Source organism: Dromiciops gliroides, chromosome 5, assembly GCF_019393635.1.
Source record: "Dromiciops gliroides isolate mDroGli1 chromosome 5, mDroGli1.pri, whole genome shotgun sequence".
NCBI classification, from domain to species: Eukaryota; Metazoa; Chordata; class Mammalia; order Microbiotheria; family Microbiotheriidae; genus Dromiciops; species Dromiciops gliroides.
Genome location: NC_057865.1, coordinates 287,498,358 through 287,514,316, shown reverse-complemented (window position 1 = coordinate 287,514,316; position 15,959 = coordinate 287,498,358). Strand labels below are relative to the sequence as shown.

The 15,959-nt window shown below is 48.7% G+C and overlaps 1 protein-coding gene across 1 annotated transcript in view; it reads left to right on the top strand.

The window, feature by feature from the left end:
* The first annotated feature begins 13,274 nt into the window (after nt 1-13,274).
* MYH9 (myosin heavy chain 9) overlaps nt 13,275-15,959 on the top strand; it is an 81,111-nt gene continuing 78,426 nt past the window's right edge. Inside the window, 1 exon segment of the mRNA XM_043968580.1 lies at nt 13,275-13,503. The gene's annotated coding sequence lies outside the window, so the exon portion shown is untranslated.

Below are 15,959 nucleotides of genomic sequence, written 5' to 3'. Positions count from 1 at the left end.
GCAGTGCCTAGTACATAGTAGGCACTGAATAAAAAGTGCTTGTTGATGTAACCTGATTTGATTCCAATCCAGCAGCACCTCAGAGTATGGGGTATGGTGGATGCCAAGGCAGTCCCCCACCCCACCCAAGCTGGGCGATGCCCCATCAGGGACAGTCCCCTGACGGAGGAGGTCTTGGCCCTGGCGCTCAGTGGCAGAAGCAATCCTTTTTGCTTGTGACACTCCCCAGCATTGCCGAGACATGTGGTTTCTGTACAAAAGGCCCTGTGGTTAGCATTTAGCAATGTACTCTCATCTCTGAAGTAAACATTTTTTTCTCCCTTTTCCTCTATATCTCTGAATATCTGATCGACTGCAATCCAAGGGCCCCAGCAGGGCAAAAGTTCTCCTTCAAACATGGGTGAGCAGATGCTCTTTTCTAACATCTTTCTTTCTGGTCAAACTGACCAGCTCTGGGCCTCCAGGGACAATATTCCTCTGGTCCTTTCAAAAACAAAAACAGCTGGGGAGGCATTGTACAATTTGTTCCAGCCACTGTTGGGAGCCTAAAGAGAGCAATGTCCCAAAGCATCAAAGACCTGGGGACTTTGAGTGACTGCCCCTAGGCAAAGGGACTCAGAAGCTGAAAAATCCAACACCTGGCTTTAAAAAAAAACCGGAAAAAAACAAAACAAAGCAAAACTCATTAAGCTCAGTCCACTATATACCTGTGTGACTCTAAGCAAGCCACCGAACCCCTCTGAGCCCCCGTTTCCTTGTCTGTAAAATCAAGGCTCTTTTATTCATCATATTTAGTGTGATTTGTTGAGGACATGGAGCCCACTGCCTGGCATGTGAGCCTAGTCCCAAGCTAGGAGCAACATAATGGAAAATAGATCATAGTCTATAGTCCCCTGTGGATTGTCTGCAGGGCCAAGGAAGGACAGGAGGCAACCCATCCCCCTCCATTGATTTATCTCTTCCCAGCCACTGCGGAGCCAACTTCATTAATGGAAAGTGAAGTTGGAGCAAGAGGGTCATTGTGTAGGAGAGGGATAGTCAAGATTACTGAGGAGAAAAGCTAGGCAGGGAGAGGTAGGATGGATGGATGGAAGGGTGGGTGGGTAGGTAGGTGGGTGGATATATGGATGGATGGAAGGGTGGATGGGTGGATAGAAGGATGGATGGTTGGATGGATGGATGGATGGAAAAGGCACTTTAATTCTGTAATCCTGTAATGACCTGGGAATCCTGGGATATGCCCATTGAGAGCTAGTTTGTGTAGGCATGTAGGGTGGTAGACTTAGAGCCAAAAGGGACCTTGGAGGTCCAACCCTTCATTTTAGAGATGAGAACACTAAGGCCCACAGAGATGAAATTGACTAAAGTCCTGTAACTAATAAGTGTCAGAGGTAGGATTTGAACTCAGGTCCTTTGGTACCAGAGCTAGTGCTCTTGTTCTCATATTTCACTGCCTCCAGAGGAGACTGGTCTTGAGGCCAGAACTTGGAAAAGGAACAAGGTTAGAGAAATGAATGAAGGCAGACTTCTGTAGTAGGGACCAGAGAGGCAGGCCCCTGATGGCCTAAAAGTGTGATCTCCCCCTTTTCTTGGTAGTTCAGCATCATGGGAGAAATGCTGTACTTGGAGGCAGGAACACTTGGGTGTGAATTCTGGCTCTGCCACCTAGTAGCTGTGTGACCCTGGGCACATCAGTCAGATTCTCTTAGCCTCAGTTTCCTTGTGTAAAGAGGAGAAAACAATCCTTGTAGCACCTATCTTGGGAGTTGTTCTAAGGCATGAAGGAGGAAATATAAGTAAAGGGCTTTGCAAATGTGTGTGTGTGTGTGTGTGTGTGTGTGTGTGTGTATGTAGTTATTGGCTGTGTGACCCTGGGCAAATCCTTTAATCTGTCAGTGCTTCAGGAAACTCCTAAAAACTTTAAGAAGGTCCCAACATGCATCAGTAGAAGGGGTCTCCTCTGGGAGCTCCTTATACCATGGAGATAGGAGGGCCAGTCCCTACCCCTATTTTTGTGCTTATTCTTTAGCTGGTTGAGGACTAGCTTGCCCCTTGAATAGTACTGATATGTGCCAGGACTGGGGACCAGTGGGGGTGGGGGGAATGAAGGCATCGATGAGAGGCGTTGCAGCACTATTGGTGATCTCAGGAAGCTGATTGGCCACTGAAGGAGAGTCTGGCTGTTCACAGAAGGGCAGCTGCTGAGTCCTCCTTACCGGGACGGCAGGCAGAGCAGTGTGACCGAGTGAGTCACCCAGAGCTCTCTACAGCTGTTCCAATGGCATCCACAGGGATAAGGGGGCCAGGTCATCTCCTTGACTAAGCGAGGTACTCCAGACTTCCAGGGATGCCTGAGGATAGATACCTCATCTCTATAGAAAGCATTGACATAGCCTTCTGAGCTTAATGTGTTTGCTCCAGGAATAAAAACAAATCAATGAGCTTGGCTGCACGAGGCCAGTTCTTGCTATCTGGTGGCACTAGGTCACACATAAAGACACGTGGGTTTCTCCTATTAGCCAAGGGCCCTTTCTGGGGGTTGACACTGTCATGAAATCATCCTTCAAAAGAGACTTCATGGGGATTACCTAATGTTCTCAGTTGTGAAAAGAAAAGCAATTTAATTTCATTGGAATGAAAAACTATGTCCCACATCAGAGAAAAGGGTGGCCTTCATCTGCTCCATTGAGGGCTTTCCTCTCCCCATCTAAATAGTCCCATTTATTCCCTCAAGACAGCATTGAAGTGACTGCTACCTGGATTCAGATGACACCACTGACACTGACTGTGTAGCCTTGGGCAAGTCACTTAAACTTTCTGATGTTTAGTTTTGTCATCTGTATCAACCTGTCAAAGGACAGGAGGTCATCTCACTGAGGAGGGGGAGAGAGAGAGAGAGATGAAAAGAGCTATGTAAAGAGAAACAGATATCCTGAGGGACAGAGAGAGAATAGAGAAAAAGAGAGAGAAGGGGGAGAAAAGATAGTGAAATAGCTAGAAAAGAGAGGGAGAAAAGGAGAGAGGATGAATACAAATTGAGGTACCATGAAATAACTGATGGATTTAGAGTCAGAGGACTTGGGTTCAAATCCTAACTCTGCCATTTATTACCCCATGTGACTTTGGATAAGCCACTGAACCTTTCTAGGGTTTAGTCTCTTCCTCTGTACAGTGAGGGAGTTGGTGGAGGTACCTGGAGGCAGCATGGTACAGTGGGAAGAGCATTGGCTATAGAGTTAGTAGACCTGGATTCAAATTCTACCTCTGATCCTTACTACCTCTATGACCTCGGATGAGTCACTTCCCATTTAGGGGGCTCAGTTTCCCCAGAGATGGCCTCTGAAGTCCCTTCCAACTCTGGAGTTCTCATCCTAGGAAGGATGGTATGACCCAGAAGGCTTTGGGAAGATACAGCTCCAGAGCACCAGCTAGGAAGTTAGCCTTGAAAAGGAAGAGATGCTCTTCTTTTGGGGGGAGGAGGAGGAGGAAGAGAAGAAGGAATTTGGAGATATGGGAAGATTTGAGGTGGAGAGGGGGAAAACTGAAGGAGGTCACCTTGGCTGACTTTAATCTCTGTAAGTAGGAGCTGAGGTCATCTGTTGAGAATAAAGGGGGCAGGTGGGGTTGGGGGCTTGAGGACAGTGGAATAGGTTTTCAGCAGCTGCTTGGGGAATTCAAAGGATGTCAACACTTGATAAATAAGGATCTCTGAGTAGCACAGGGGGCCCAGCTGGGGTGAAATAGCATGAATTTTCAGTGGGCATGGTCAGCAGGGGTTTGATGCCTCCTTCCGTAATGCTAGATGGCCTGGGGAAAGGGTCAGAGAAAGCAAACAATGGGGCTCCCCTGGGGCTGGGGAGCGCAGGCTCAAAATATTGGAAGGTCAAGGGGAAGCCGGATTCCTAGGGGGCAGCAAGTGGACTTGAACACAAGCCATTTATTAAGTCCCTCCTTTGTGTCAGGCACTGGGCCGGGAGCTGGAGCCCCAAATTAAAAAGAAATCCAACAGTCCAAGTGCTCAAGAAACTTATATTCTATTGGGGGACACAACATCTGTCATTTGTGTGTTATTTATATACAGGTGATGGTGAAATGAATATCCGTGGGGCCCAAGATTCAGACCAATAATATTCTGACAGGGGAATAGGGAACCCAAGGGAACAAGCATTTACTGATTGATTTATCTGCTTTCTTCATCTTTCTTTAAAAAAAAAAAAAGATTTATTTATTGATGACATTCATTTTTTTTTTTTTTTGTGAGGCAATGGGGGTTAAGTGACTTGCCCACGGACACACAGCTAGTAAGTGTCAAGTGTCTGAGGCCGGATTTGAACTCAGGTACTCCTGAATCCAGGTCTGGTGCTTTATCCACTGCGCCACCTAGCCGCCCCTCGACATTCATTTTTTAAAAAGTTTAAGTTCCAAATTCTCTCCCTCCCTCCAGTCCCTCCCCTCCCCATTGAGAAGGCAAGTAATACAAGATCGATTCTACATGAGAACAAGCATTTATTAAGCACCTACTATGTACCAAGTACTGGGCTAAGCATTGTAGAAGTATCATCTCGTCATAAAAAAGGGAAAAGGACCCACATATACAAAAATAACTATAGCTGCTCTTTTTGTGGTGGCATGGAATTGGAAATTGAGGGGATGCCTGTCAATTGGGGAATGGCTGAACAATTTGTGGTATATGAATGTGATGGAATACTATTGTGTTGTAAGAAACGATGAGCAGGAGGATTTCAGAGAAACCTGGAAGGACTTACATGAACTGAAGCTGACTGAGAGGAGCAGAACCAGGAGAACATTGTACACAGTATCAACAACATTGTGTGTTGATCAACTGTGATAGACTTGACTCTTCTCAGAAATACAATGGTCCAAGATAGTTTCAAAGGACTCATGATGGAAAATGCTCTCCAAATCCAGATGGAATCTACATGCAGATTGAACCATACTATTTCTACTTTTTTTCTTTTTCTTTTGTTGAGGTTTTTCCTTTTTGCTCTGATTCTTCTTTCACAGCATGACTAATGCAGAATATGTTTAATGTGATTGTACATATATAACCTATATCAGATTGCTTGCTGTCTTGGGGAGGGGGGAGGGGAAGGAGGGAGAGAAATTAGAAATCTTATAAAAACAAATGTTTAAAACTATCTCTACATGTAACTAGAAAATAATAATAATATAAATAATATAAATAAAAATAATATAATACTTTTAATTATGGTTTTTTGGGGGGGCTGGGCAGTGAGGGTTAAGTGACTTGCCCAAGGTCACACAGCTAGTAAGTGTTAAGTGTCTGAGGTCAGATTTGAACTCAGGTCCTCCTGAAGCCAGGGCTGGTGCTCTATCCACTGTGCCACCTAGCTGCCCCTGATAAAACACTTTTATGATAAAAAAGAAGTATCATCTCAGGGTGATAAATCAGAATAATAGGGGAGGGTCAAGGGACAGGGAAAGGAGAGAATAGAGAGGTCCATTTCATAGTCTGAGGTCTGAGAGTTGGCGTGGCTTCAAGTGGTCATGAAATTTAAGGTGGTCAAGGAGTACTGATCCTTGAAATTTAAGAGGAACTGTTGAGGTCCTGGTATTAAAAATGGTTATCAGGGGCAGCTAGGTGGCAGAGTGTATAAAGCACCAGCCCTGGATTCAGGAGTACCTGAGTTCAAATTTTGCCTCAGACACTTGACACTTACAGCTGTGTGACCCTGGGCAAGTCACTTAACCCCCATTGCCCCGCAAAAAAGAAAAAAATGCTATTAACAAGTTTCTGATTTGGGGCTCTGTCCAATGGGATGTGGGCCTGAGCCAAAAGAAGCGTGACCCTAGGATTTAGAGCTGAAAGGGACCATGGAGATCATGAGATCCAAGTCCCTTTATTTTTCAGAGAAGAGAAATGCCTTGTCCCAAGCCAGTAAGCAGCAGAATCAGGCTTCAAACAGGGTCTTCCAACTCTAAATCTAGGCCTTTTGCCATTGTGGCAAGCCTATCTCCACCCGATATAACCCTGGACCTTTGGACCAGAGGCACCTCTTGACACAAGAACTTCGGAGAATGGATTGGCATATGCACTTCTTTTTCCACCTTGAACAATGGCCCTGCCAGATGTAGTCCGATTTTCTGTAACTCCGCATGAGGAGAGCACTTCTGTCCTTGGCTCTGCCTTTCTCATTTCCTTCCTGTCATTACTATCTTAATATTTGTGCTCTCTGTTGACACTGAGGACGCTTAGCTGTGAGTCTCTTTCATCATATTTGCCGGCACCTCCCTATCTTGACCAAGAACACTCTGTGGTTTTGTTACAATTTCCTTTAGTTCAATGTCTCAAAGATGGGAGTGAGTGCTTCTCTTGGGCAAGACCAGAGCTTCCCCAATCCATGCACCTGCATGTAGGTAGGGACAAAGACATCCTGCACAACCTTAGTCATGGCTGCTCAAGGACCTCTGCTGCACACCCACCTTAGACCTCATGGTCACTTGAGGCTGCCCCAACTTCAACTCTGTCCTGGGATGATAAGGATCTCTTCCTCTCAGGGCAACTCTTTCTGCCCCCCCCCCCTCACCAAAATACAGCTCCCAGTCATTGTTGGCCCATTTCCCTTTGGTCACACTCAATAAGCTATTTGCTCACGGCTATACAACAGTTGTTATCGGTGAGACTCTCCTGTATTTGGTGACAGTCAAAAGGAAGGAACGATATAAGCCCAAGGTGCTAGGATCATAACTTTGGAAATTGTAGGGACATTTGTCTCAGGTCGAGTGTCGGCTATACCACTTACCAGGTGGGTAACTTTGGACTAAGAAAGAGGCAGTGCAGTATAGCACAGAGAAGTGAGGGCTGATCGTTTTTTTTGCCTTTTTTTTTGTATCCCTGGCACTTAGCACAGTGCCTGACACAGGGCATGTGTGGTATAAGTGTTTATTGACTATCAGGAAGATCTGAGTTGAGGTTCTGCCTTTGACATATATGGGCCATGTGACCCCAGGCAATTCTCTAAGGCTACAATTTATGGAAATCACACATATGCATGCATGCATGCATGCATGCATAGAGACAGTTTCCTTGCTGGGAATCCACAGAAATGAAATCCAGGTCTGGACATAAACAATCCGTACCAAAGCCTTGGGACAGTCCCTTGCCTTTTCCGTAGCTTCTCTAGCTTCAAAATAAAGGAGTTGGACTAACATCAGATGGTCTTGGATCTTGGACTGACTAGATAAAAGGACCCCTTCAGCTCTAAAATTCTGTGATCTCATTGTCCAACCTGAGTCTAGTGCAGGGCTTCTTAATCTGGCGTCTGTGAATTTGGGTTTTTTTTTTTTTTTTTAACACTGTTAACTATCTCATTCTAATTGATTCCCTCTGTAATCCTATGAGATTATTTTGTATATTTAAAATCCTGATTCTGAGAGGGGTCCATAGGCTTCACTAGATTGATAACCCAAGGGATCCAAGACCTGGGAAGGCATGGACAAAGAGCTGGCATTAGGTTGCAGGTGTCTAGCCTCCTAACTCCAACACTCTTCCTCTCGATAAATTGTCTCCCATATGACGACAACTTTCATTTATCAAATCAACTTATGTGTATGGTAAGGACACTATCCTAGGCCCCCCTTTTGGGGACCTAGATGTTTAGGATTTGGGGTTCCCATCCTCAAAGAGTTTATAATTGCATAGGAAAAAGGCCAATGTGATGACCATCTCATGAGGGATAAAGGTAAAGAAATGAAGACTTGAGGAGGAGTTTAGAGGCTGATGAGACCTGAGCAATGAGGGAGAAAAAGGGGGCAACCAGGAAGGAAGGAGGCTACAAGGGTGGAACAGTGAAGAATAGGTGATTGGGAGGATAATGGTGCCTTTGGCAGAAATAGGGAAGTCAGTGGGAAGAGCAAGTTTGGGGAAGGAAGAGAAAATGGTGTGTTCAATTCTAGGCACATTGAATTTGAAATGCTGGGATGATAGCCAAGAACTCTAGAAATATTTAGTAGGCAACTGGAAATATAGAGCTGGGTCTGAGCTGAGCATAGACATTTGTGAATCATCTACATAGGGGTGTTAGGTGACATTGTAGGAACAGATGGGAGAGAGTGTAGGGAAAAAGACACAGAGAAAGAGACAGAAAGACACAGAGATAGAGAGGCAGAGAGAGAGAGATAAAAAGTCAGAGAATTTGAAAGTTGGAAGAGACCTCAGCAGTCATGCAATCAGACCCATAAGTGAAAGGAATCTCTTCAACATTAGGCCCAATCAGTGGTCTTCCAGCTTGAAGGAAGACACACCCATCACTGGAGAGAAACAAACAAAAGCACTCTGGGCAGTCCACACTTGGGGGGACAGGCAGAGCCTATAAAGAAGGCAGAGAAGAATTCAAAGCTCTGCATTAATTTCATTCATTTTCTTACTTCCTTCAGTCTCAGTGGCTTGCCAAAACGGAACGCTCCATCTCTGCAGCTCACTTTATGTCCCTCAGTTTCCTCACCTGTAAAATGGGGGGAAGTGAACTAGATGACTTGGAAGTCCCCTTCCAGTTCTAGATTTAGAATCCTGTGGCCTGTGCCCTTGATCTCATCCCTGCATGTCTTCTTTTATATGATGATGATTATCATTAGCGGGGCAATGAGGGTTAAGTGACTTGCCCAGGGTCACACAGCTAGTGTCAAGTGCCTTATCCACTTCGCCACCTAGCTGCCCCCTCCTGCATGCCTTTTTGCTCCTTCCATCTTTCCTTCTGTGCTCCCCATCTTGATTCTGTAATGATCCTCTCTCTCTCTCTCTCTCTCATGATGGCAGTCTGAGATGGAAAGAGATGAAGCTTAAGAGTCATCACAGGGGCAGCTAGGTGGTGCAGTGGTTAAAGCACTGGCCCTGGAGTCAAGAGGACCTGAGTTCAAACCTGGCCTCAGACCCTTGACACTTACTAGCTGTGTGACCCTGGGCAAGTCACTTAACCCCAATTGCCTCACCAAAAAACCCCCCAAACAAACAAACAAACAAAAAAGAAATTTGTAAAAAAAAAAAAAAAAGAGTTATCACAGACCTGGGTTCAAATCCTACCTCTGACATTAACTGTGTAACCCTGGGCAAGAAATTAGTTTCTTGCAGCCTCCCTTTTCCTCACCTGTTAAATGGGTAGATAATACCCCTAGCATCTACCTCACAGGGCTGTTGTGAGAATCTAAGATCTATAAAATGTCTATAAGGATAATATCTACAAAGTGTTTTTCGGACCTTGAAGCATTATATAAATGTCAATGTTATTTTCTCTCTTCCTCTATTATTGCCATCCCTTCAGTTATCACTTGACATTTCCTTACCTTGAAGATCTCATACCATGAGCCTGTCCCTTTTGAGTCCAAACTCCTGTCCATCTTTGCTATCTTTTCCACTCCCTTGAGCCTCCTGAACTTAGTCTTCGTCCTTATCAAGACCTCCGGGCCTTCAACTAGCCTCCATTTTCCCAGGAGGGTTCACAATGTTTACTTCTCCCATCATATGAAAAAACACCACCATTTTTTCCTGATCTCATTGTTAACTTTTCTTTCAACTCTCACTTTATCTCCCACCTCAATCTGATTGCTCCACTTCTAGAAATTCAGAGTCTAGCCTTAGGGACTCCACCTACTCTATCCCCCTGGAGTCTGGCTTCTGGCCCCAGAGCTATTACTGAAACCTGACTTTCCAATTACTGATGATCTCCAAGAGGGAATGGAGTGGCTACAACTCATTGTCTGACTAAGAACCATTAAGACCACAAACTTTATCGTTATGTATCACTATAGTGATACTTTGTGTTTTTCTAAAAGTTTGTATTTTTAAGTATAAAGTTTAGTAACTATCTTTTTTTGGGGGGGGGTGAGGCAATTGGGGTTAAGTGACTTGCCCAGGGTCACACAGGTAGTAAATTGCTAAGTGTCTGAGGCCGAATTTGAACTCAGGTCCTCTTGAATCCAGGGCCAGTGCTTTATCCAATGCGCCACCTAGCCGCCCCAGTAACTAATTTTAAAAAGGAATTTTTAATTTTTCGTTTCTTTAGTTGGTTTGATGATTAAAAATAATAGCTTTTAAGATTAAGAAGTCACCCCAATATTCACTTAAAAAAAAAAGAAGTTAGGGGCAGCTAGGTGGCGCAGTAGATAGAGCACCAGCCCTGGATTCAGGAGTACCTTAGTTCAAATTCGGCCTCAGACACTTAACACTTTCTAGCTCTACTCTTGTCTCCTCCCCCATACCCCAATCGCCCTGTATCTATTTCAGATCTACCTGGAGCAGCTTCTCTGGGCTTACTTCCCTATCATTCTCATGTCATTGGTTAGCACTCAGGAAGGCTTCTTAGTCTCACTTCAGGGCTCTAGGGGTAACCCCAAGGGACTGAATTTCTAGTATTGTTGTCCCCAAACCCCTCACAGTGTGTTTCTCCTGGATTATTAGCCAGACGGAATTCCTTCGTAGAAGGGGCCTCCTGTAGGGCTCTTGTACCACCAGACAAACTAATTCTCAATCGCCTGGCTGTGGTATTCACATAGCTTCTCCTCAGGTGTGTGTCTGATGAATTTAGCCAATCTTTTTGTATCACCCAATTATAAAAATGCTTAAGGTCTCTTAAATTTTGATAAAGGATTTCTTTTTCCTGATCCCTTTAATCAACAGGTCTGGGCCTTAGGAGATTACATTGAAAGGGTTACCGAGGTCATTAACTTCCTGACCTTCCCCGTTTTACCCAAATATGCATGTCTAAGGTCCTTTGCATCCTACTCATGAATCAACAAGAATTTATTTACTAAGGGCCAGGTAATGCAACTAATCCAAAAAATGGGATTAAAAACAGTCCCTGCCCTTGAATTATTTACATACTAATTATTGGTGATCAGTCTTGTCTGCCTCTGTGGGACATGAAATGGAATCCTCTTGGCAAAGATACTGGAGTGGTTCTGCCATTTCCTTCTCCAGATGAGGAACGGAGGCAACCGGGTTCAGTGGCTTGGTCATACAGCTAGTGTCTGAGGAGGGACTCAGATTTTCCTGGCTCCAGGCCAGGTGCTCTATCCACTGCACCACCGATCTACCCCTAATTTTTTTTGGGGGGGGGCAATGAGGGTTAAGTGACTTGCTCAGGGTCACACAGCTAGTAAGTGTCAAGTTTCTGAGGCCGGATTTGAATTCAGGCCAGTGCTTTATCCACTGTGCCACCTAGCTGCCCCCATCTACCCCTAATTCTAACAGGGGGATGAAGACATATTTGCAGAATATAAGATGTCACCAAGGTCTTAGTGTATTTCTTTTTCTTTTCTTTTTTTTTTTTGCAGGGCAATGGGGGTTAAGTGACTTGCCCAGGGTCACACAGCTATTAAGTGCCAAGTGTCTGAGGCCGGATTTGAACTCAGGTACTCCTGAATCCAGGGCCGGTGCTTAATCCACTGCGCCACCTAGCCGCCCCCGTTTTAGTGTATTTCTAAATTGCTAAGGCTTAGACTTAAGCACCAAGACTTTTGGGACACTCAGTATGATACAAAAAAGTTGTTCTGGGACCCCGCCAATGATGGGGCCTGGTATGCATTACCGAAAGGCCAGCGTAGTTAGATCGGAGCGCACATATATATGCGTGTAAAGACTGGAAAGATAGGAAGAGGCTAAGTTTTGGAGAGCTTTCGCATTTTATCCTAGAGGTAATAGGGAGTAATAAACCAGAGCTAAGTAGAGGGGGTGACCAGCTCCCTTCAGGAAAAAGACGGTTGGCAGCTTTGTGGAGGGTGGGTCGGAGCGGGGAGAGACCCGAGACAGGCTGGTGAGAGGGGATGACTGCCTGACCTAGGGTGGGTAGTGGCTGTGCGGAGAGACAGATACAGATGGTAAAGGACAAGATTTGGCCACAGGTCATATTCGAGGCGAGTGACAGTGAGGATTGGGGGATGACACGCAAGTTCTGAATCTGGGGGCCTGGGGGTGGGGTGGGAGTGAGGGCTGACGGTGACAAGGAACATTGAGGAGGGGAGAGTTAAGGAGTATGGCTAATTTGGGGAGGACATTTTAAGTTTGGGGTGGCTAGGTGAGAGAGAGGAGAAGAGAGGGCCCGGACAGCTCAGGGGGTACACCCACAGGGAGTGGGCGGGGCGGGGCCGATGAATCAGCGCCGGGGACCGCGGAGGTGCCCGAGGGGGATGGGATCAAGGGCACAGGTTAACCTTGGCTAGGAGGAGGGCCACCTTTTCACCTGGGACAATGGGAGCCCAGGAGAAGGGTGGGGTGGGAAGGCGGAGGTTTCCTCCGGGAGAGGAGGCCCAGGGAGGCTGGGATGCGTGTTTTGCATTTTCTCCGTCCACCCGAAGGTGAGGTCATGTTCCCAGAGGCACGTTTGGGTCTCCAGGAGGATGGACGTGGTAGGGTAGGAGGAGTGCGGTGTGATGGGAAGAGTCCTGGATTGGGAGCTGGAGAACTCAGGTTGAAAACCCAGATCCTGGCCCGGTCCTCGGTCGGCAGGAGGACCCTGTCTTTTTACACCTCCCCTCTCGGGGCGTCAGTTTCATCTTCTGTAAACTAGGTACAAGAGATCTTGAATTTGCAAGAGACAGGAGCGAAGGGCTAGAAATTCAGCTGCAGTGATCACGCCCCGTACGCCCCTCTCTCTCTGGGCCAGAACCATAAAGCCCGCCCCGGGCTCCTGCTCCTCCCTTCACCGGCCTCACCCCATCCAAAAGCCGGGAAGGCTAGCCTGAGCGGCCGGCTCCGCGGTCCCAGCTGCGGGCTTTTGATTGGCTCCTCCTTCTGCCAATCGTTGTCCTCAAACCCGGCGGTCCGTTGGAGCGCCTCTAGAGGGGCGGGGCTCCCGCCTAGGAAGGCGGGAAGGAGGATGAAGGAGAGGGGCGGGTTGGAGGGAAAGCCCGTCCCTTTGGCTTCCAACGTCTCTCCCTCCGCCCATTCGGCTTTCCGTGGGTCGAGTTGTCTATCTATCAAACGCAAACGCGGATTACGACTGGGCGACTTGAAGGGAAGGGGCGTGGCCTGAGAGGGCGAGGCGGCCGGGGGGAGGGGAAAAAAGCGAACGGAGCTAAGGAAAAGCCCGTTCCTTTGGCTTCAATCGTCCCGCCCCCTCAGCTTCCCATGGGTCGAAATGCCCGTCCGTCGGCGCGTCAATGGGCCACTATTGGGTACAGATGCCCCGGGGGCGGGTCCCAGGCAGCGGAGCTCGCCATGCATTGGGCGAGAGCGGCCGGGAGGCGGGACTGGGCGGTGCGGGGAGCGGCGCGGTGGGGCTGGGCGCGGTGAGGCGAGGCGCGGCTCGCAGATCACCGCCGTTCCTGGACAGGCCGGCCGGGGTACAAGGCAGATCTACCCTGACCTGCTGGCTGGTTGGCGCTGCCGGCCTCGCTCCCTCCCTCCCGCCCGCCCGCCTTCCCGTCCTTGCAGCTCGCCTTCGTTCCTCAGCCCGTGCGCAGGTGGCAAGCCGGAGGAGGCGCTCGGAAGCGGCCGGACGTCCGCTCGAGGGACCAGACCCGGCTCAGGTGAGCTCGCCGCGTCCTCGGGGCCAACGGCGGCTCCAGCGCGCGCCGCGGGGGGCGCGCCCGAGAGCGGGGCGGGCGGCGACGAGGCACGCAGTCTGCAGCGGCCGCGGGCGGCCGGGCAGCCGGGCGCGCGCTTGGTTCGCTACCGCTGCGGGCCCGGAAACGGGGTGCGGGCGGGCGGGGAGCTCTGCCCTCCTGCGGCCCCGCGCGAGAGGAAACTCCCCGCGGGCAGGCGCGGGCGCCTCCGGGCTCTCCGCGGCCCTGGGCCCTGCTGGGAAGTCGAGGGGGCCTTTGGGTCTCTTGGAATTGGGGTGCGGGGCTGGAGTGGGGGCGTAAGGTGGGAGTAGAAGGCGCCTACCTGGTGGAGGAGACGCCCCAGGCCCGAAGCCCACCTGGACCCATTCCCCTTGACCCCTCTCCTTCCCTCTCCCTGTTCCTCTTACTTCTTTTTCTGTCTCCCCTTTTCCTCTCCCCCTTTCTGCCTTTGTGTCCCCTCCCCCCTTCCCTTTTTTCTTTCCCCTTCCCCCTTTCGGTTTTCCCCTTTCTGTCTTTAATGTCACCCCCTTTTCTCTCCCTGTCTCCCCTTCTTTCCTTTGTGTTCCCCTTTCTGTGTCTCCCTCTCTTATGTGACCCCCTTTGTCTCCCCTTTCTCACCCTGTCTGACCCCCTTTTCCTCTCCCCCTTTTCTACCTTGTCTCTTTTCTTCCCCCTTCTCCCTCCCCCTTCTTTCTCCTCCTGTTTCTTCCTTCACTCCCATTCAATCGAAGGAGTCCCCAGCCTTGGATAGAGACAAAGAACAAGTCACTGCCCTCTAGGAGCTTACATTTGGTTGACATTTGCATCGGTGCCCAGCCAGCCCTTGAGGTTCTTGGGTGACTCAGTTTCCTGAGGTTGCCCATCCCCTCCTCCTTATCTCTATCCAGTAAGTGACTACTTACTGGGGGGGAGGGGGAGCTCTGAAGTTGGCCCAACTTTCTAACTCCTCCCTGGGAGGAGGGCCTGGGGCATCCCGGACTCTGGGCACTTTGGGAGGGTTGCAGGCCCTTCTCGGAGGTAACGGGCAGACTGGCGACCGTTTGGCAGCTGTCAGGGTTACTTAGCTCCTGAGTCAGAGGCAGACAGTCCTGCTGCAGACATGGCTCTGAGCTCAGCCCTGGTTTCCGCCCTCCCATCATGACTTCCTCATTAGGTTGGCTGTGTGCAGTGGAGCCAAAAAAGGGAGGGTGGAGGGTGGAGGGGGGTGGGTGTAGTTGGGCCAAGGAAGGGAGTGGGAAAGCTGGGAGCCTGTAGCCCCGGGGCTTGGACACCATATCCCTGGGTGCTTCCTCCGTCCTCTGACCCTTGACTTGGGTTAGGAGGGCCACTAGGGTCTAAGCGCTGGCATCGGATTGCTTTGGGCTTTCTGCCTGGGAAGCTGCCTTACCTTGCCCCAACTTGCTGTGAGTGAGGTGCAACCCATAACTTTGTGCTCCCTCTCTGATCACCTTGCCTAACGGAGGAGCCCTCCCAGCTTTTGTGGCTCTGCTCTCTGGGCTGACCTAAGTTTCCTCCTTCCTGTTTGTGCAAATGTTTGGGGCTTTTTCCTGATTGCCCTCTCCCCTCCCCCTCCCCTTTCCCCTTCTCCTGTGCCACACCCTGTGGGGCTTGAGAGCAGGTCCTCTTTAGGCCAGAAGCCCCTAGAAGGGATGGGAAGGGAAGCCGAGCCTAGAGAAAGGAAGGGTTAGCCCTGCAGGGGTGGGGGTGGGGGTGTCTGGGTTAGAAAAAAGCCAGACCAGATAGACTAGAGAAAACAAAGTCTATTTCTTTAATCTCCTAAACTAAGAAGGTGCCATTGGAGGTCTAGCTAGGCCCCACAAGGGGAGGAGGGGGGGTTCCTAGAACAAGTCACACCAGCCAGGCTAGCGGGAGCCTGGGAAGTTTGTATTTTGTAGCACATGGTTCCTGCAGAGAAACACAGCTGCTTGTCCCCAGCTCTCACTCACTTTCTGCTAGGATCTCATTGACATCTTTTCCTGGCTTTGAAAGTAACAGGATGCATCAGTTACTGTTGAAAGTAAAAAGACTTCAGCGTGGTCATCATGTAACAATGTTGCTAAGTTTGATTTTCTGGGATGCTGAGCAGTTACTTGCTTCATTTTACCTTTTTTTTTTTAATAGAGGAATCAGAAGATTTATTAAAATATACTTTTACCAAACATTTCTTGCTTGGCTGTGAGCTATATAAGACAGTCCTGGATCTTAGGTACTATTAGAGGAGCAGGCTTCGGATCTCATCTCTGATGATTGCTGCCTGTGTAGCAATCCTAGATCTGGGGAGGGCCTCAGAGGCCATCTGATCTCTCCCCCAGTGGCTGGCATAAAGCCTTAGAAGCTTCTGGAGAAGCACTGTAGCATTGTGGGAGTTCAGCCCATGGGGGGGAAGCCCAGGAAGGCAGCAAGCATGTTGCAAACTTTGC